Source organism: Rhinolophus sinicus, linkage group LG06 (genome assembly GCF_036562045.2).
Source record: "Rhinolophus sinicus isolate RSC01 linkage group LG06, ASM3656204v1, whole genome shotgun sequence".
NCBI classification, from domain to species: Eukaryota; Metazoa; Chordata; class Mammalia; order Chiroptera; family Rhinolophidae; genus Rhinolophus; species Rhinolophus sinicus.
The window spans coordinates 73,044,996-73,066,567 of record NC_133756.1 but is presented as its reverse complement, the minus strand read 5'-3'; the positions used below and the strand labels follow the sequence as shown (position 1 = coordinate 73,066,567).

General features: G+C 43.0%; 1 protein-coding gene and 1 pseudogene across 5 annotated transcripts in view; one reads left to right on the top strand and one right to left on the bottom strand.

Annotated features, from left to right (window-relative positions):
- The window catches only part of FARS2 (phenylalanyl-tRNA synthetase 2, mitochondrial), a 541,022-nt gene that overhangs the window by 179,745 nt on the left and 339,705 nt on the right, over positions 1-21,572 (top strand). The window lies entirely within an intron of this gene.
- LOC109434128 (pre-mRNA-splicing regulator WTAP) overlaps positions 1-21,572 on the bottom strand; it is a 43,998-nt pseudogene that overhangs the window by 7,803 nt on the left and 14,623 nt on the right.

Below are 21,572 nucleotides of genomic sequence, written 5' to 3'. Positions count from 1 at the left end.
GCAGTGCAGACTGTAAACGAGAGTGGGAGCTGACCAGGGGCAGGAGGGAGAGGGGGACCAGACTGGAGTGACTCAGGAGTTACCGCCAGGCCATGTGCACAGGGCCCCACTGTTGGCACGACGAAGAGGTCGTGGACGTGGCAGTCATAGTTGTGGCTGCAGCGGTCCCAGGTAGAACTGCCGCTCGGAACCTTTGGGTGTACCTCACCGCCATACGCCCTCCAGAGAATTAGAGGGGAATTTCATAGCCCCCCACCCCACCTTCTTTACCTTCAGAGGCCTGAACCATAAATAACTAGTGTAATTTCTTTCTCCTCATGGAGGCATTTTTTAAGAGAGAGGAGGCAGATCTCCTCTGAAGTTCAAGTAGCATTTCTGTTTTAAAAAGAGCCCTTCTGAATTGTGTAGGCTTCGAGCCCTACAAAACCTGGATGCGTTCCTGGATGAAATGCGTGTGCTGAAGATGGTTCTTACCTCTTGTACACCATTGTTCTGGCCGTCCTGGAACAGGCTTGCTCTGATCCTAGGCCAGGTGTGACTGCCCCTGGGAAAACAGCTGGTTGAGGAGTTGGCTACATTGGTTGTATGTCCCAGAGACATGCCTCTCACGGAGCACACCTGAGTGGTCTCTGTGTAGCTCCCTTTCTTTGGGTGTGGGACTTTGTAGTTGAGTCATTTGATTGAAGCCATTCTTCCTTGTCTGTGGCTGGTTATTTCTCTGTTAGCCCTTGAAGGTGCTGTGTGTTGGAGCTGCTCATTAGTTGCACTTAAATTCTTTGTCACTGGGGAAAAGGTGGGGAACAGAAAGGACGGGGTCTCATGGGACTTGCTTATTCTGCTCCTTACTGGCTACTGCTGCCTGGTTTCCGTGACCACTGTGAGGTAGATGTGCGTGTCTGTACAGAAAATATCAGCAGCTTTTGGCCAGAAAGACAGACCTGCACTGACAAATCTCAGTACCTAATCTATGAAACGAGAATAATAATATGTACCGCCTTGGTTTGTGATGAAGAGAAATGAATTCATGCATATAATGTGCTTAGCATGGCGTCTGGTGTATAGTAAGTGATCAAAAAGTATTAGATCCTTTCTCCCCTCACTTTAACCCTTCCATCCTCCATGGAATGTTAAAGTGGGACATCATACTGTGAATACCCTGAAGTTACTTGTCAACTTTTTTCACCATTTGTGTAGGGACATTTGGGGTGGGAGGACGGTGGGGCAAGGGAGAGTAATTACATTTTTCATTAGATTCTCAAAGAGTCCTGTGGCTTAAAAAAGTTAAGAACCATGATCTGGTCTAATACCCTTATTTTGTATATGAGGAGTTAATGTTGTCTAATGAGGCAATTTTAGTTGTGTGTGATGGGGAACCAGTGCAGATCTGATTTGAGAGGCACAGAATGATTCCTGACTAATAATGCCGTCTGCCTCAAGGTCCTTATTGAGACAAGTGCAGTTTGTTAGGTGAAAGCACCTGTTACCCAGGAGGGCGGAATATTCATCAAATGTTTATTGAGGGAAGGGTGAGGTAGGCAGGTAGCCGTTGTTGGAAAGGTGGATGCTTGGTTAGTGAGGATGAGTGAGGCAGAGCTCCTGTCTTCAAGGAGCTAAGGGTCTGATGCAGGAGATAGCACACAGAGCACACGGCGCCCCGGAAACGTGTTATCACACCACATGGAGAGCAGGTAGGAGTCAGCGAAGTTGCCCCGGAAGAGTTTACCTAAAAAGGTGTTACTTCACCTTGATCAGGCAGAATGCTTAGGACATTGCCGGGATAAGAAAAGATATGGGGCCTTTTTTGCAGAAAGGGCAGCATATTCAGAGATACAAACTTCTGAAAGATCTGGAATGTTTGAGGACAGGGAATTTCCATGTGATTGGGCAGTATGTGTGTGGGGCGAATCCAGAGGGGCCTGGAGTGTGATGGACGTTGTTTGCAAAGTTTAGGAGCATGGGCTTGATTATTGCAGCCAATAGGTATTTCTTTTGGAGGGTGAGGGATGGGCAAAGTAGAAGGCAGCCTGTCCGTGTACTATGTAAATTTATTTTCTAGGTAACTCATGCACTTAGGGGCTGGCGGGCAGATATGTGTGTGCACTCTTCCTTCCTCTGCTTTTGCTTCTGTCTCTCTCTCTCTCTTTCTCTCTCTCTCTCTCTTTCTCCTTCAGGTTTTTAATGAAAATACAAATGTATGCTCTGTTTCTTCCTTCCTAAGGAAAGTAGTATACTATGTTATTTTACAATTTTCTCTTTCACTTACTGTGTATTTTAGAGATCTTTGTAGGTTGGAGAGCATACTCATTCATATCCATAGATGCCTGCTTTGCCATTCAGCATATGAGCCATAATGTATTGAACCAATGCAGAGTTGGTGGCATTTTGTGTGGTGTCCAATCTTTTGCTATTAAAATAGTGTTTCAGTGAGTAGATGTGTGCACATGTCACATTTCATATGCAGGTATCTCTGTGAGATTCGTTTCTTGAAGTGGAATTGCTAGGTCAAAGGTTATATGAGTTTATAATTTTTATAGACATCATGCCTATCACGTGGCTCTGACAGATAACCACGTCAGGCTGCCTGTTTCCATTCCTCCCTGTGGTGTGCGAGTGCTTGTTTCCTCACACCCCACCAGCCTGTGTGTGAGCAGGCATTTGGGTGTTTGCCAATCTGACAGATAAAAACTATATCTAAAGGTCATTTTAATTTGTGTTTCTTGTATTTTCTTTTGTCATTATTTATTATTTACTTATTATTTTTATAATTCTGATATTTTATTTCTATTTGCATTTTCTTTTTATGTGTTTAAGAAGCGTTTCATTTTCTCTTCTATGAATAATCCTCATTTTTTTTCCCAGTAGAGATTTTTAAGTAGGGAAGTGATATGATCAGATTTAGTTTTTTTTTTTCCAAGAGAATTCCAGAACAGTGAAGAAGTGGTAATAGGAAGATAGCTGTTAATCCAGATCAGAAAATGCTGTCGTGATTTTTAGCAGCGACAGTAGAGACTGAGAAGAGAAGGTGGATTGCAAGGATATTTCTGGGGTGCACCAGCTGTATCTGTGTGTGGATTGGATGGAAGGAGGGTGAGCAAAAGGGAGATGCTGAGGGTAGTGCTGAGGTTGTCTCAGGGATTCATGGTGCTGTTTTACAGCTGGAGAGAGAAGGGTATGGAGGTTCTTTGCAGCTCTTAAGTTTGAAGTGCCTCTGAGACATCCAGGTAGACATATCTAGGAGATAGTTGGACATAAAAGATTGGAAAGTATAAGAGAGCTTTGTAAGAGATTTTGGCATTGTCAATGTTAAAATTAAATTAAGATAATGTAAGAGAATCACCATAGAGAGAGAAGAGAAAGGCCAAGGGATATAAGGTTTCAGAAAAACAAATATTCTCTGGGTTCCTTTATCCTTTGAAATCAGTCGAGTTCATTGGCATAAAGGGAGAATTTCCACGTGGTTCAGGTCTTCGTTCATTCATTCACTATTTACTGAACACCTGGTACTACCAAGTAGTGATAGAAATGTAAAGCTGGAGATGGTGCCTGCCTTCATGGATCTTACAGTGAGATGGAGAACGTGGACAGGTAATCCGCAGTTAAGGTGTAACAGACACTTGCTCTGAAGAAGGGCGTGCATCGTGCTGTGGGAACAGGGAGGTGGCATCTAGTGTGCCTCGGGGAGTCTTCAGAAAGGCCTCCTACTCTGAGACGTGAAGAATAAATGAGAGTTAGTGGTGAAGGGTCTGGGGAAGGGGAAGCAGGTTCTGGGTCAGGAGCGGCAAACTTGTTTCGTGAGGTAATGTTTTAGGTTTGGCCGTCTGTCTGGTCTCCGTTGCAGAGTCAGTTCTGCCATTTTGGTGTCAGAACAGCCATAGACACAGGTGAGTAGGTGTGTCCAGCTGTGTCCCAATAGAGCATTACTAGGGACACTGAAAATTTCATCGAGTTTTCACATGTCATGAAACAGTATTCTCCTTTTGATATTCTCAACCATTTAAACATGCAAAATTCATTCTTGGCCTGTAGTATGCTGGCTCCTGTTCCAGGCAAGAGAAACATGTTCAAAGGTCGAGGACAAGAGAAAGCACACGGGGGCTTCTTAGCTGGTCTGCCTGCCTCCGGGTCTCCAGTCTGTCCTGCATGCAGTCACTAGTTAGATCTAGGCCACCTCTCACTAGTTCTGTGCTCTCTGAATGACTTTCAGTGATTCTCCAGGAAGGTAATTGAGATCCCCCCTCATGGTCTGCTTTGGTTGCCTCAACTTCTTTCAGGAAAAAATTCTACTCCACTGATAGGAACATAGTATTTTAGATGACAGTCGGAGGTGCTGTAAACGCTGAGGGCTTCCTAGGTCACTGCTGCTTCCTATATATGCATACGGAGTTAGCTTTCATTCTGAGCTTTGTGTATGTTTCCTGGAAAAGTTGCTTTTGGATTAATTTACACATAAAAGTCCTATATTTTCATCTCATTTTTATCCTGCCACTTCAGGTAGAGGGAAATAAATGAAAAAGTCTTCATATGTTGGCTTCTGAGACTTTATTACCTTAGACAGCTTCATTATGTTTGTGGAAATCTAGTGTGCTTTGGAGGAATTAATCTAGCCTTACTCCAATCTGTGTATGTTTACACAGAGTGAACAAACATTGCATTACGTTCCATGAAAATTCAATTATTAGTCTCTTCAGGAAACATATTCTGCTTAGTATTTAATTCTCAAATAAGTCAGTATGATGGTTCTTGAACCGTCATAAGAATTTGGGATTTTGAGCTCACTGTTTACTCTTTTATAATCCCTGGAGATGTGGCTCGTTGAGACTTTTCATCACCACAGCCCTGGCCCTTTATTTGAGGTCATGGCAACATCTGTGTCAGTGGTATGGACTAATATATGCTATTATTCCTGCTAGATTTTTCTTGGAATTAAGAGAAGTAAAGTTAAGGCTAATTCTCTACACAATTAATATTTTATCTTGGAATCTACTGTGTGTGGAATCTATCTGGACTCTGTATGATGCTCACCTTACTGTTTCTTCCACAAGATTGTAACCTTCTTGAGGGTAGGAACCATACTTAATTCATATGTGTTAGTGGTTGCAATATTTAAGACTCCTGAAGAAATGCTAAGTAGGGTTTTCAGCAGGCAGCAATGGGGTGGGGTGTTCCGTGGCCAGGGGAAGAGCTGAGTCAGGCTGTGTGCCTCATAGCTTGCAGTGTTTGAGGAGCGAGGTGTAGTTGGTGTAGCACAGGATGGGAGTTGAGAATGGATCAGAAAGGTAGATTGGGGCCTAAACACAAGGCACACAAGGCACACAAGGCCATATTTAAGGGTTGGGAATGGGGAACCACTGGAAGTTTCTAAACAGAAATCATGTGTTGAGATCAGCGTGTCATATCTGGTGCTTCCCAGCGTGGCCTTTCACTGCCCCTCTAGCTTTCCCTCCCACTCTTATCTGTAGGTACTCCATGCTCTGAGGAGCTCTGGAATGTGCCTTGTGCGCTGTTCAGTGTTTCCCGACAGGACACTAGGTATTCCCAGCACTGCTTGTCAGAGTGTGCTGTAATTTGTTTATTGCTCTGCCTCCCCACTGTTCGTGAGCTGTTGAAGAGAGATCAGGCGTCTTGATTTCTGTGTCCTCAGTGCTTCATACACGCCTAATCTGTAGTAGAGACTCAGTAGATATTTATCGAGTGTGTGGATGGGTGAATGCATTTTGGCACAAGACTTCCACTTTGTACTGCAAGATAGATTGGATGGAGCGAGATGAGGCAGTGAGATTGGCTAGGGGCATCATACAGTAGCCTAGGAGAGAGATGGTGAATTGTATCTGTGGCAATAGAAATTCAAGGGCGGAAATGGATTCCGGAGACCTGAGGAAGCAGAGCTGACAGCAAGCAAACGGATCAAATGGGGGTCCTGAAGAAGCCCAGAAAAGCAGGAAGTAAAGATGGGGCCCCTGAAATGCACCCCATCCTGTCGTATTTTGTTGGGGAATGGGGAAGCCTCTCTGTATATATCTGATAATTCGCTTAACTGAGGATTAACTGCTTTGGTTTGAAAAACTCTATTACTGAAGGTTGCACAGCAGAGTAAATAGTGGAGTACTAAAGCATCCTTTGTTTAATTATTCAGTTTACTTAGCTCTAATCATAACACAGTTCTACAAAGACTATGTCTGTAAATATAGATATGTCTGGATAAAACAAAAATCGCAGGGCAAAAGGTAAAAGAAAAATAAAATTAGGAAAATAATAAAGGGTTAAGGTGGCACTAAAGAAGTACACATTTATGTCAGTTGCTATAAGGAGACACAGATTTGGCTCTAGATGCCTAATGGTAAAAGGAAAGTGGGAAACATAATTAATACTGTCTGCAGTGTCTGCAGGGTGAAAACATGCCCTTTTTTTTTCAGGGAAAGCACAAAATTCATGCCCATTGTATCATGGAAAGCTGAGAGAAAATCCCCCCTCATCTATGAAGCAGAGTATCTTTAAAACAATTGAATTCCATAACGTTCTTTATATCCCTTAGTCTTTTCTTACTAGTGTGATAGATTTTGATCTGCTCTGTTAACCATTACATGATTAACATGTAATGAAGTTAATCATGAAAGATCTGTAGAACCCAAATGCACAGATGATTTCCAAAACCCATTTTCTGTCTTTGACTAACTGCTCGTGTGATGAGTCAATACTTGCAAGCTCCCGTGTATATGGCATGTTGCCATGTTTTGATGGTACAGAAGTATGTAGGAATTTCTTTAGGAACTCACAGTCCCAGTGGGCAGTCTAGGTGTAAACACATGGCAAGTGTGTTACGTGCAAGAGTTGAATGAAATAACCACCCAGGAGAGCGAGCAAAGCAGTACTCGGTCCACTGCTATGTACATGCTGAGGCAGTAGATGAATTCCGAAGATGGAGAGACCAATGGCCAAAGGAGGTCTGAGAAGGGGGGATGAGCTTTCTAATGATAATCTCAATACTTGTATTATTGAGTTTATGCACTAAATTGGAAGTTGAATTACTATTTGCTTCTTCTAATAAATTTTGAATTTTAGTACAGCTTTTAGAAACATCATGTTCTTTTTGTTTTGTTTTGCAGAGAAGCGTGCCTAGTAGTTTATCAGTACCTTTGGGGTCACTAAATATGTCCTCCATTCCATTGGTGCGAGGACCCTGCTTTCTGCTGTCACTCCTAAATGCTGAACCAATAATCTTTTTGTCCTAATTTACATTCTTTTATTTCCAGTGGTTTGTACTGTTCTGAAAATATAAACATTTGTTTTTCAAGGGATAATCTTTTGACAGTCAAGTCTTTGTCATTCTATCTGTAATCTTTGGGTTTTCAGTGCTCTCAGGGCAAAGCCCAGCACCGTAGTGGCTGTGCCCTCCTGGTAGTGCCTGCTCTGGCTCTGGTCCTGACCCCTCTCTAGCAGCGCCAAGCCCTCCTGCCCCTGGCACTTGGATTCCTGCCACACAGGCCTTTCAGTTCTTCCTTGCTGCTCAGGCCTTGAAATAACATTCCTTCTGCCGGGACTGCCCTGGTCGGGCAGAGGACCCGACGAGGCCCCGTCATAGCACCGGCACTGCCGTGAGGTGATGGTGACTGTGCCTTCATTCCGTGGCCCCGATTCTTCCCCCTCCCAAGACCGTAAATGCCAATGGTCACCACCGACCCCGAGCCTCTCGCAGTGCCTGCTGAGCACTGATGATCACACTTGTTTTCCAAACAGTAGTGTCATTGTGAGGTTTCTGTCTCTGATCTCCATTCAAAACTCTCGTGATTATCGTTCATTTGTTATTTGTTTCTTAGCCTGCACATGGTTACCAAGCACCTTTTTGATTTTAAATCTTTGCAGAAGACTGCAAAAAGCCACTTCAAAGATGACACAAGTCTCTATTTGTTGCCTTTAAAAATATCTACACTTTTAGTGCCAAGGGAAGATTTTTGAAGCTTGGGTACATGTTAGTCCCCAGGGAGCCAGTGGGGAAGGCCAGACAGTGGGAGTGTTCATCAAGTGAGGTCTGATGCAGTGTCCTGAGCGATTGCAAAGGAGAGTCATGGCAGTACTCTCCGAAACCCGAAGCAGCGGCATTGTGAAAGCACTTTGTTGCTTTCCTTTCATTGACCTCAAATCAGGATGTTTCCCCCATTCTGCTCCCTGTTGGGTTTTGTTACCTTCATATTCTGTGTCATGGAGGTTCTTCACATTTTCAAAATGAAATTCTTTGGAGATCTATAAACTGCTGCTTTCTAATTCCATTGCTCTTAATGAGAGGGCACAGAAAATGCAAGAAGCTGTGGTCATGAGGGAGAGCAGAAAGCGCTTTATACCCGGTGTCAGGAGACCTGGATAATAGAGGGGATCCTTTGACAGCTCCAAGCCCTCCTTTCCTCGTCCATAAGAGGAAGAGATTGAAGATGCTGTTTAAGGTTGTTTATAGTCCCAGTTTATACTTGCCTACAGTACATCAAGTTTTCCTTGTTCATGTAACAAATTTTTTTTTGCTCGCCTACTGTGTGCCAGCTGCTCTCTAGGTGCTTGAGATAAGCAGAGTGTAAGCAGATCAACCTGCTCACATGGCTGGAGCTTGCGTCCTAGGGGCATTTGACGGTTTTGATGTTTACTCAGTACCAGCTTCATACAGTTCTGTGTGATTAAAGGGGTGTGGCTAGAGAATATGGTCAGTAAAGAGAGGGCATTTCTCATAGTGCCTGAAGGGCCAGCAGGGAGGAGGAAATATTCCTCATCCCTGTCGCTGTCCTTAAGTGTCCCCGCTTCCTGGAAGGTACACTGTCTCACAGCAGGGAGCACAGGGAGCCGAGGGGAGTGCCCTGCGTTGGCATTGTGTTACAAACTCTCCCAGGGACCAGAGACCAGAGACCAAACGAAGAGGCTGACAACTCCAGCATTAAACTAAGAATTTTTAAGGGAACTTCTATACAGGGCACATCTTGGGCAGAGGGAGGCCTAAAGAGTTATATAGTATAGGGTGGGATGGGTAGGGGTACTGGGGTGTGACCTGCCCCAGATAAGGGGAAAATGCCTAGTGTGCTTGTCTGGGGCCGGGCAGTGGCCTGTGCTGGAACCCGCCTGGGCATGGGGCGGGGTGAGGGAGGCCTTGATGAGACAGCCTCTGAGGGATGTTCAGAGAACAGTCTCTGTTCTGGACTGGATCCAACTGGCGGGTGTGGAGGGGTCAGGCAGTGGTCAGGCCAGGTCCCTCCTCCACACCTGGGGGAGTGTTTCCAGCTATTTGATTTAGTTTCCATAGTGGCACTCACTAGTGATCCTTTACGGTCTGCAAGACAAACACCTCCTTTGCAGCGAAGCTTTGAGCCACTCTCCTGCCCTTTCCCACTGTATCCTTGGCAGTGGTCAGGCGGGCGCTCGGTGTCCTCCAGCTCTCGGTGTCCTACTCTCCATCCATTCATATACATGTTCTCTTGTCTCCAGGCCATCGTGTGGTTACTCAGCTCATTGTGCTGTCTCAGCTCTCTGCTGGCAGCGTCACCCCCACCGTCAGGCACGCTGTGGAATAGCAGCGCTGTCACAGGCTGCTGCACGCCTCTCACTGGACACTTGACCACTAGGATCAGAGACTGCTTCTCCCTCCCTGAAGCCCCAGTCCTCGCTGTACTGTCCACACCTTGAGGGGAAGGCCTGGCTGACTTCTCTCCATCTCAGCCCCAGTGCCGGGTACAATGCCCAGCTTGGACCAGCTCCACAGAAATTGTTGAGCAGACTGTGGACTTGTTCTTCTGCGATATTTATTGTAGTTTCCCTCATAGTATGATTATTTGAGTGTTTTTTTAACCTGCTAGATCTGAGCTCCTTGACAGCAGGGCCTTTATTTCATGTATTTATTTATTAATCCCCGGAAGCACCTGGAGCCTGGGCTCAGTGAATATTTAATGACCTGAAATAAACACAGAATTGGATTCTTGGATAGTTACATTTGAGAGGTGGAAATAAGCATATGGTTTTCATTCCCTTTTCTCTGGGGGAAACTCAGTCAAAGAAAAAATAATTCATGAGTTGATGTCTCAGCCAAGGCTAAAATTTGGGGGGCGTAGAGGAGAGGTCAGAAATTAAGCAATGAAAGAGTACGATAATTTTGAAAAGCTTCCAAATCTCTCCCTTTATTTAGAAGTTGTTCCTACCGTTCACTCTCAGATTTGTTAATACAAATTATGCTTTGTTTGCTGAGAAGCCTCCTGACTCTGAACAGGTTTGCTTTGGCCTCAGCAAAGCCCCTGATTTAAGGTGGAGGTGAGACCCAGATCTCTCAGGCGTGGCTTCCCCGTGGCTGTCGTGGGTCCTCTGCCCATCACTCTGTGTGGGCCGCCATCAGCTCCAGGGCACAGCTTGTGCGTCTGTTCCTGCCGCCAGTGCCCTTGGCTCCCTGCCCTTTGGCGCCAGTTTGGCCTGACTCTGCTTGTCTGGGTTTAATCCTTTGTAGTCATTCAGAGCGAGGGCTGCTCATGGCTAGAAATGCCGCCCTGGCGTGGTTGGAAAGGGGTTTGGGCAAGAACTGGAAGGACTGTGTCTGAAACACCCGAGGCCCTGCCCTGGCTATGCAAGAAGCCCGGGCTGGCAAAGGTGGCCTCGCTGCCCGGCCCGCGGAGCTCTGCTCTCCAGGAGGGGAGCACTCGCCAGCTCCTTGGCCAGCCAGCCCAATGCCCTCTCTAGTCTAGAACGGCACGTGAATTCACAAGTGGAGAGGGCTACAGGCGATCTGGATCTCCCCCCTCTTCCAAATAACTACTGATCATAATGAGTTATTAATGGCATAAAGTCAGGAGCTTGTTGTCCATGGAGATCAGACCCATCTGCCCTGGACAGTTATCTAACCCATGGATGTTGGAGGCTGGCACTTCCAACCAGAAGCCTGCTAAGTGAGGACAGTTTTATTGTTTCTTCCACCTAGTCACAATGTCTGTTGTTTCTCATTCCTAAGAATGGCAGGGAATAAAGGATTATTTATTTCCCTTGATATTTTTCATTTCAAGAATCAACATGGGCAGATTTATAGTGTTCACAAACATGCTGGCAGCAATTTAATTGCGGTAAGAATAAAATTTCAGTCAGGCAAGTACAAATGTATCTGCTGTGCTGAGAAGGGCCGTCCTGTTAAAGGGTACAGTTCTACCCTGAAGACAAATTTTATCAGAGGTGGTGGTAGTGGTGTTTCTTGTTTTGTTCTCACAGATGCCTTAGACTAAAACATAAAGAATGAAATATATTATTTTGACTAAATGGAATCTTTCAGCTGGATGTGTTGCTTTGTAAAACTTTTGCATTTGTTTAACCTGTCATGTTTAACGGAACTGGTGAAACGACTGTCCCTGTGGACAGCAGGGAGGGAAGTAGGATTGGCTGAGAGCCAATGGATCAGTTTCTTAGACCACACTGCTTCCTGGAAAAACAACTAGTTCTATGTATTTTTTGAACTCCTGACTCTTGGATACTCCAGAAGCAAATTTGAATTTAGGCTATCTGTTTAACCTTTAGCTCAACATGTTGGTGTGTGTTTTCACACCAGCTGTTTTAAGTAGAGACAGTTGTTAGTGGCTACCTCAGGCTTATTTCAGGTCCTTTGTTTATCCCTGAAAACGAATTTATGATTTTTTTATTTGACCCCCAGTATATTGAAGTGTTGCTTTTATATCTGATCTTCTTCTGTCACTTTCGCTGCAGTTTTATTGGCATTTTTCTCCTCTTCTGTGCCCCTGGCATACAGTGACCGGCCAGCTCTGCAGATGAGAGTGGGGGCCCCCTCCGGTGCTGCCCTGCTGGCTCTGCCCAGAGCAGGAGGACATCCGTCTGTACCGAGAGGGCCTCGGCCTCGGAGCGAGAGGAAGAATCCATGCCATCTCCTTTTCTTCCTTCTTTACTCTTTTTATTTTTGAAGAATTTTATTCTTTTTATTAAAGTTTATTCACAGTTTAAGGAGTCAGATGGTTCTGTAAGGTTTTGTACAAATCGGAGCAATCCCCCGTGTGCCTTCCCCCTCCTCCACTCCCCCGCATGCCATTTCCTTCTCTCTGGAGGCGACCGGACCCGTTTCAGCTCCCACTGCTGATTCTTGGACATTATATCGCTAAGTAACATGCTCATACTGCTGCTTCTTGATTTCTTTCCATTTAAAACATTCTCTTTTAACCCTGCAATGTGAATTTACCATTTCCTGTGCATCCTAACACCAAAACGGGTGTCCTTCTCATCTCCCAAACTTGTCTACAGTTAGAGTATAATCTGGGATAGATCAGTACTTTGCATTAAGTTTTGTGACTACCTAAATGCTCTCTAGAGGTGAAATATTTAGTAAACTATGGTTATCTTTTCTCTCCTACACAGCCTTGTATTAGCTGTATTTTGTTTGCTTACTTTTTGTATACTTTTCGCTAATTCAGAACCACATTCTGCGAGTGGTCTGAACCTACTCTCCATCCATTCATATACATCAGGTTTTCCACCATTTCACCTTCCGGGCAGGTTGATTTCTACACTTAACGGGCACTCAATGGTCGTCTTGCTATCTCTCTTTGCCATAAACTTGGAAATGCCCTTTATGTCTCTTTTGTATGGAATACACTGCTTCGTGTGTCTTCCTGTGTATTACAATTAGTTAGGGGTTCAGTTGGAGGAGATTAAAACCACACTAGCTATTTTAAACAGAAAGGAATTTAAAATAGAAATTAGGTGCCGTCCAAATTACTGGAAGTCCTGGAGGAGGGGGCTTGAGGCTGGGCCTCCAGGGATGCCCAGAGCCACACAGCCGGCCTGACCTGTCCAGGGCGATGCGTCCTGTGCCCCGTTGGGATGGGAAGGAGTCAGGAGGCATCACTGGGACTGCTCCCTGCAAGAACCTTCTGCTGTAGCTGTAGTGTAAGGAGCAGCACATGCTGCAGCGATGGTCTCTTCATACCCGTGAAGCAGGTGACAGCTGGACACTGAACACTGGTAAGGAACCCACAATTCCTCATGCCGTGCTGACTAACAGAGAGAACCCAAGCTGCAGAAGGGTGGCCTCCACTCCCAGACCCCAGTCTTCCTTGAGTGTATCTAGTTGGAGGAACCTAATTTACTCAAAGCACCCAGTTGGAAGGGAGGCCAGGAAGTGTAGTATTGAGCTTTCTAGCCTCTGCCATACAGAAGGGGCCACAGAAGTGGATATGAATGCTGAGTGCCCTCTGCCACATGCACCACACTCGGCTGTTGGGGGGGGGGGGTGTTTCCTGTCTTGTTGCCACGCGCCTTCTCCTCCAGGGCCTTTCTGAGGAAGGGGACACTGGGAGCTGTTCCTGAGGCCTCGTCATGTACCCTGTCCTCACATCTGTCCAGTGATTTGTCAGGGTATTACGTTTCTGTGGAAAATCTTTTTCTTTTAGAATGTTGAACGTTGTCTTATAGAAATGTTCCTGTTTAGAATTCTGAAGACATTTTAATTTCTGATCATTTATTTCTGACCATTTTTTCCTCCCTGGGACTTAAATTTTTAAAAAAATTTATTGAGGAATAATATACATAACATAAAATTACCCACAGCAAATATATAATTCAAGCATTGGTTAGTAAATTTGCAGAGTTTTGCCGTTATCGATCACTACTATCCACTTTTAGCACATTTCCATTATCCCAGCAAGTGTCCTCCTGCCCGTTTGCAGCCATTCATGCCTCCCACCCCGCTTCCCCACCCCAGGGAACCTCCGCTCTGCTTCCTGTCTCTATAGATTTGTCTTTTCTAGACATTTATGGGCATGGAATCATACACTATATAGTCCTTTGCCCGTGGCTTCTTCCACTCAGCATAATGTTTTGCAGTTCATCCTGTTAGCATGTCACAGTAGTTTGTTCCTTGCTGTTGCCTAGTGTTGTATACATTTTGTTTGTCCATTCACCAGTGGATGGGCATTTAGATTACTTTCAGTTTGGGGCTGCTTTGAATAATGCTGCTGTGAACTTGCTTTTCATAGGCAAGTTTTTGTGTGGACATGATTTTATTTCTCTTCGGTAGACACCCAGGAGAAGAATTTCTGGGTTATACAAGCTTACGATTAACTTTCAAAGAAACTGCCAAACTGTTTTCCAAAGTGACTGTACCATTCTCCATCCCCACCTGCAATATATGAGGAGTCTAGTTTTCCTACATCCTCACCGGTACTTTGTATTGTCTGCCTTTTCGACAGACATTTCAGTGGGTGTGTCCAGGTATCTCATTAAAGTTTTAATTTCTATGTTTCTCATGAATAATGATGCTTAGCATCTTTTAATGTGCTTATTAGCCATTTGTGTATCATCTCTGGTGAAATGTTTATTCAGATATTTTGCCCATTTTTAATTGGGTTGTTTGTCATACTATTTAGTTGCAAAATTCTCTACGTAGTCTAGATATAAGATCTTTATCATAGAGATGATTTGCATATATTTTCTCCTAGTGTGTGGCTTGTCTTTTTGTTTCCTTAGTGGTGTCTTCCAACATGAAATAGTTTTCAATTGTGATGAAATCCAGCTTATCAAATGTTTTTCTTTTGTGGATTATGCTTTTGGTGTTGTACCTAAGAACTCTGTGACTAACCCAAGTCATGAAGATTTTTCTCTTATATTTTCTTCTTGAAGTTTATTGTTTTATTTCTTGCATTTAGGTGTATGACCCATTTTGATTTAAATTTTGTGTATGATGTAAATAAATATTCTAAATTCATCTCTTTGAACGTGGTATCTATTTGTCCAGAACTACTTGTTGAGAAGACTTGTTCTTCCTCATTGAATTGCTTTGGTAGCTCTATTGAAAATATATATACAGAACCACACAGCCTCGACATTTGAAATTGGGTAGTGTTCTTTTTTCCAAAATTCTCTGGGCTGCATTAGCTCCTTTGTATTTCAATATAAATTTTAGAATTGGCTTGTCAATTTTACAAGAAAAGCCTGTTGGGATTTTGATAGTAATTATATTGAATCTGAAGATCATTTTGAGGAAAATTGCCATCTTAAAAGTATTGCGTTAACACGGAATGTCTCTCCATTTATTTAGATCAGAGATTGTCAAACACTTTCTTAAAGGGCCTGGTAGTAAACATTTTTGTCTTGTGGCCCCTACAGTCTCAGTCATATCTACTTAACTCTGCCATTTAGTGGGAAAGTACTATGGACAATGAGCCGAGGGTATATTCCAATAGCATTTTACTTACAAAAATAGGAGGCTGGATGATGGGCCACAGCTCATGGATCTCTGACTTGATCATCTTTAATTTGTCTCAGCAGCATTTCATAGTAGTCAATATGTAATAATCTTGTACTTATTTTGTAAAAGTTATTTCTAAGTATTTTATTCTTTTTGATGGTGTTGTGAATGGAATTGCTTTCTTAATTTCATTTTCAGATTATTCATTGGTAGTAAATAGAACTATGATTGATTTTTATGTATTGATCTAGTATTCTTTTCCCTTGCCAAACTTGCGTATTGGTTCTAGAACGTTTTGTGGATTCCTGGGACATTTTAGGAACCTGTTTTCTTTTTGTCCCTTTGTTCTGAAACTTCACATTTATATACCTTGGCGTGGAACCACTTAAATCCATTATTTTGAGCTGACTTTCCTGTCATCTGTAAGAAAACTAACAGAGGAATTCCTTCCTTGAGTTTAGAGGGTTTCTGTTGTTGCTTGTCTTTGTAAGGAAAACTAAAAGAGCACAGTTATGTTATTATGACTCTGCTGAAAATATCATAGGAAAAATTACAACAGTAATAGATGTGATAAAACTTTAATGATACAGATTATATGTGGATTCATTTCTTGTTCCTGTGGCATAAATACATAAACAGCATTTGCAAAGCATGGTTGCTTAGGTATATGCTATTTATGAGCAGATGTGTTTTCTAAGAAAATGCCGGATTAACACACATCACACGTGCCATTTTTCTGTTGCGTCTGTGCACAAAAACTGCTTTTCTGATTCTGCACGGTAGAGTCCCTTACCAGCATGTTTCAGCCCTAGATTGCTTTCATTTTTCTTTTGGTTTATACTACTGATTTACTTGTCCCACTCCACGCAGTAATATCAAATTGGGAAAGGCCTTGTTAAAGGGAGGCGGATAGAAGAGTCTTTAATAAAGTTTTAATAAGGTAATGCAGTCATGTTCATACACTAAAGGTAAAGGAGGTCTTGTAAGGTGCAGGGAATTCATGCCAGACACTGGCGTGCTCCAAGATCCCGCCTCTGACCTTCAGCACACACACCTGGGGGTTACTCTCCATCTTTCTGTGAAGGCATGTGATAGTAAACCAGGTTGAATATGTTCTTTGGGGTCTAATTTTAGTGATTGTTGTTCACTCCTTAATTTGTTAACCAATTAATTAATTTATTCAGCAACAATTATTGAGCACCTGCTATGTGCTAGTTTCTAGAAATGCAAAGAAAAGTTAGCCCTGTTAAGAGGTAAGGGTTCCATTTGGGATGAGATAGAAATAGTTTCTCACGCTGCCACCCTGCCGAGCTTGCGAAATGGACCCTGACTCAGCAGAGCAGCTGGGTTGGCAGCAGCTGGCTCCACCATATGTGCGGGTCCCTCACTCCCATGGATGGACACTCATGACCTTGACCGGTCTCACGCCCGTCTTCAAGTCCGTCAGGGCAGTCTGGTGCGGTCATCGGGAGCCCTGGACTGTCTTCCAGCTTACCCCAAATCTTGCTCATTATTGAAGATGTATTGGGGTAGAAGGAGACATATTGGGAATATATTTGAGCCGAAAGAGCCTCTTCTGTCAGGCTTTGCTGAATCTACCAGATTGCTTTGTCCCTTTGTTCCTTCTCTGTTTCGAATAACCCCCACCCCTCACCTTATATCATTGTCATTGATGAGAAAATTCATTAATACTGCTCAACATTTTGTCAACCTATTAGATATCTGTTTTCCTCATCGATTGAGAAGCTCGTATAATACTGGGACGGTATATAGTAATTTCATGTAACTGCGACTTTACAGCAGTACCATCATCCCTCTTTGCTCTTTACAACGCTTAAAAGTTTTCAAAATGCACAGCAACCCCAAGCCAGAGAAAAAGACCTCTTCTGTAGATTAAGAAAAACAACAAAATACAAAACAAAAAACATAACTTTGTTTCAGAGAGCTCAGTGATTCAATCATGTATTTGCATTATTTAGCTTGAACAAACTGAAAATAACAAAATGGCCGTTTTTCTATAAAGAAGATGACAGCTCTTTTCTAGAGTCTTTGAAGGTGCAAACAGGAATAGTGCAAATTGCCGTATTGAGGCCTTTCGATTAAATATAAGGAAAGTTCTAGCCTGTGGAGGTTGGTAAAGACTGAACTGACTTACTGAGAGCTTGTGGAATTTTTTAGTTTAGTGACTAGATTTTCTTTTCCTGATATCAATTTAAATATAGCGCTCCTGAAACGAATAGATTTTTGGAACATCCTCTGACAAGACAATTTTAACCCCCACTGTCTCTCAAATCTGTTTATTGAGAAGCAAAAAGAAGGGGAGGAAATCTAGATTTTTAACTACTTAATTTTTTTGCAGTTGTGTAAAGGTGGCAATTGAATATTATTCTTTATCTTCAGAGACTATCTCAATTAAGCCTCTGTCAATTGAAAACGTAGATGATTGAGAGGAATTCTGACAAGAGAATTAGAAGGTGATTGTTGGGTGTGTGTGTGCATGTTTTGTTTGTTTATTTCTTCATTTTATGTTAACTGTCATTCATTTAAAGTTAACTTAGCCTGGATAACCTTTCAGGCTCATCTGCAGATTATATAGCTCATTTAAAATTTTGCTCATTGACTTCTTTTTTTATTTTTTAACTGAAGTTTATTGGGGTGACAATTGTTAGTAAAGTTACATAGATTTCAGGTGTGCAATTCTATACTACATCATCTATATCTCACATTGTGTGTTCACCACCCAGAGTCTGTTCTCTTTTCATCACCATATATTCGATCCCCCTTACCCTCATCTCCCACCCCCCTCACCCCCCTTACCCTCTGGTAACCACTAAACTATTGTCTGTGTCTATGAGTTTTTGTTTCTTCATTTGTTTGTCTTGTTCCTTTGTTGTTTTCAGTTTTATATACCACATATGAGTGAAATCATATGATTCTCTACTTTTTCTGTTTGACTTATTTTGCTTAGCATGTAATCTCAAGATCCATTCATGTTGTTGCAAATGGCACTATTTCATCTTTTCTTATGGCAGAATAATATTCCATTGTGTGTATATACCACACCTTCTTTATCCAATCATCTATCAAAGGAGCTCATTGACTTCTAACCACAACCAGACCAGCTCAGCACCTTGCGTTTGTAGGACAGCTATTGTATTAGCTTCAGACTACATCCCCGATTGATGTTCTGTTCTTATTTATGACTTTTTAAAGACCCTGCTAAGTCTTACCGTTTATCTATTTTATTCCCATTAACTCTGCACAGATGGACGCACCTCTTATTCTCAATTCATTGGTAACTTCTATAGCCATTTCAGCATAAGTGCTTCTATGGAAACCAATCCTTTAGTCTTTTATATTTGTTGGAAATTATTTGACAAGTACTAGGAGATACCTTTCTTCTCTCATATTAGAAGTTTTTTAGTGTAAGCATCCTTAGCATTTTTATTTTTTCAATTTTGACCTAAATGTCCTAAAGACCTTTTCACAGCCATATTCTTTTTAAAAAAGACGTTATTGATTCCTGTCAGAATTCTTTCCAGGTTTATAATGCTTCCCTTGTAGAGGAGTCAATCTTATCTTTAACATATCTCTTTACGCCCGTGGTTGGTAACCCTTAGTGGGATGTACCTGCCTCACTTTTCTGTTCCCTGCCTACTTCAAAAGCCTCACTTCTTACACCCACTCTCATACAGTTCTTTCCTTTCAGAGATGATGGATCTTGTCTAGCTCCCTGACTGCTCCTTCTCTCATTGCCTCTGTGACTTTACACATGCCATTCCTTCTGCCTATAGCCCTTTCCCTTTTCCACTTTCTCCCTTTCATTTCTGTTCATCCTTAAAGATTTAACCTGAACCCTCCTTTACCCCTCATTTGCAGAGTCTTCACACATCCTGTATCTGCCCACCTCCATTTCTGTTCCTGTTCCCATCGCAGGCCAGGATGGGCCTTTGTACGCTGACCCTTGAATGACACGGGTTTGAATGGTGTGCGTCCACCTGCATGCAGATTTTTCAGTAAATATGCACAGTACTGTAAATGTATTTTCTCTTGATGATTTTCTTAGTAACATTTTCTTTCTCCAGCTTACATTATTGTAAGAATACAGTATATGTTAGGTTGGTGCAAAAGTAATTGCAGTCTTTGCAATTATTTTGCACCTTTTAAACCGCAGTTACTTTTGTACCAACCTAATAATACATATAACATACAAAATAGGTGTTAATCGACAGTTTATGTTATTGGTAAGCCCTCTTTCCGGTCAGCAGTAGGTTATTAGTAAAGTTTTTGGGTAGTCAAAAGTTATACCCAGATATTTGACTGTGTGGGGGTTGCTGACCCTGAGCTCCACGCTGTTCAAGGGCCAACTGTATTTCTGCAATGCTCTTCCATACTTCTGTGATTTCTGAGTTTCTTTCCTATTTCCCCGACTAGATTTTGAGCTCCTTACAGGCAAAAACTGTGTGTTAATCAACTCTGTCCCCCCAAGCTTAACTCTGAAAATGTAATCTACAAATGTTTGGTGCAAGAAGGTAAGGTGTTGTTTATTTCAGTTTTAGATCAATACAGAGGATAGGTGCCTTCATAATGCCCTGATGATACCCTCCCATCCAGCAAGAAATTTTTCTCAGGCCTGCTCGCAAAGCGACTCATCCCTAACACAGCGATTCCCCAATCAGGGAGCTTGATACAAATGCAGGTCCCTCCGAACCTGACAGTCAGGCTGTGTGTTAGGTGTGTGGGGACAGAGTCCCAGAGAGCAGTTTCCAGGCTCTCGGTCTCAGGTGGAAAGGTGCTGGCTCGGTTATTAGATGGCCATGAGCTATAATCAGATGGCCATCCACTGTGGCTGGGTGGCCATCAGCTGTTACCAGTTAGCCATTGGCCACTAATATAACTGCCGTGGCTACGCTAGGGGGTTGGTTGGTGGGTTGGCAGAGAAGCGCATTGTGTGGCTCCTTGTGGGGACAGAGCCAGGAGTGCAGTTTCCAGGCTCTCAGCCTCACATAGAAAGGTGCTGGCTCAGGTAGTAAATGGCCATCAGCTGTGGCTAGTTGGCCGTCAGCTATAACCAGTGAGCCATTGGCCACTAATATAACTGCTGTGGCTACACTAGCAGAAAAAGGGGGCTTGCAAGAAGATGGCGGCTGGCAAGCACGGGCTGCAGTTAGCACGGCGGAGTGTGGGTTGCAGAGAAGCGGACGACAGGTTGCGAATAGTGTGGCTCCTGCTTCCTGTGTCTCCAACCCAGCTGCCAGCAAGAGTATAGTGGTGTGACTCCCCTATCTATGGCTCTGTTGGTGTTCCTTTTTGGCCTCACCAAATCCTGTGTTCTTGTGCAGGAAGCGGGACAGAGACCCCGCATGACAGGGTGTCAGGGACCTGCAGTCTGAAGGAGCAGCCCTGGTGACCCCAGTGCCGGGAGAACAGCCCTGGTGACCCCAGTGCTGGGAGTTGTCCGAGAGCCTTCTTCTGAGGAGTGCTGGGTCTAGGAATGGCTGTGCTGGCTCCTGTCTGGGGTCTGCGCTGCCTGTGAGGACAGGGACACTTCAGTCATACGCTGCAGTGGCCTCTTTCTCCACTAACAGGTCGGTGACCTTCATTGCAGGAATGGCAAGGGGTCAGTTCATGAACAGACGTGTCCCTGAAAAAGTGAATACAATTAAAAGTGTCATGAAAGGAAAACAGGATATTGGTAGTGAGTTCTTTTATACGTTGAATAGACTCCCTAATTTATTGCTTGTTAAGATGTCAATTTTTAAAAATTAGTTTGTTTAAATTATGTGAAATGTTTCTGTATGTGGTTTAACTTTTTTGAATTTAATAAATCTTTCCCCCAGGTGGCCACCTACTATTAACTAATGCTTAAATGGATATTTTAAGCTTTAAGTAAACACATTTTACTGCAGTTGAAGAATTACGATTGAAGCATCAGAAGCCCTAATTCAGGGCCATTTCATTTCTGAGAAGTTCTTCCCGATCATCGCCCAGGTGGTTTTTCACTGTAATACCGGAGAGTCTTTGAAACCATCCCTACCTGCTTGAGAGCTAATCACATTTGTTCATGAGGAATTTTTAGATGCTGAAATAAGGTACTGTAGATCTGAAATGTTAATAAAATATTCTTCAGTGAGTATTTGCCAAATATTTTATTTGCCAACTCTTCAAAACTTAGGTTTCCAATATTGACAGTCTTATTTTTCCCCACATGCTACATACCCCCACCAATAATCCCTAGCCGGACTACCAGTTCTAATGTGTCTTTTGGAGCAAAAATTAATATAAGTCCTGGTCTTATTTTAATATAAGATCAGGTATAATATAATATAATACTGGGTCTCATTAGTTTTTGCTCCAAAAGACGCATTAGAGCTAATGG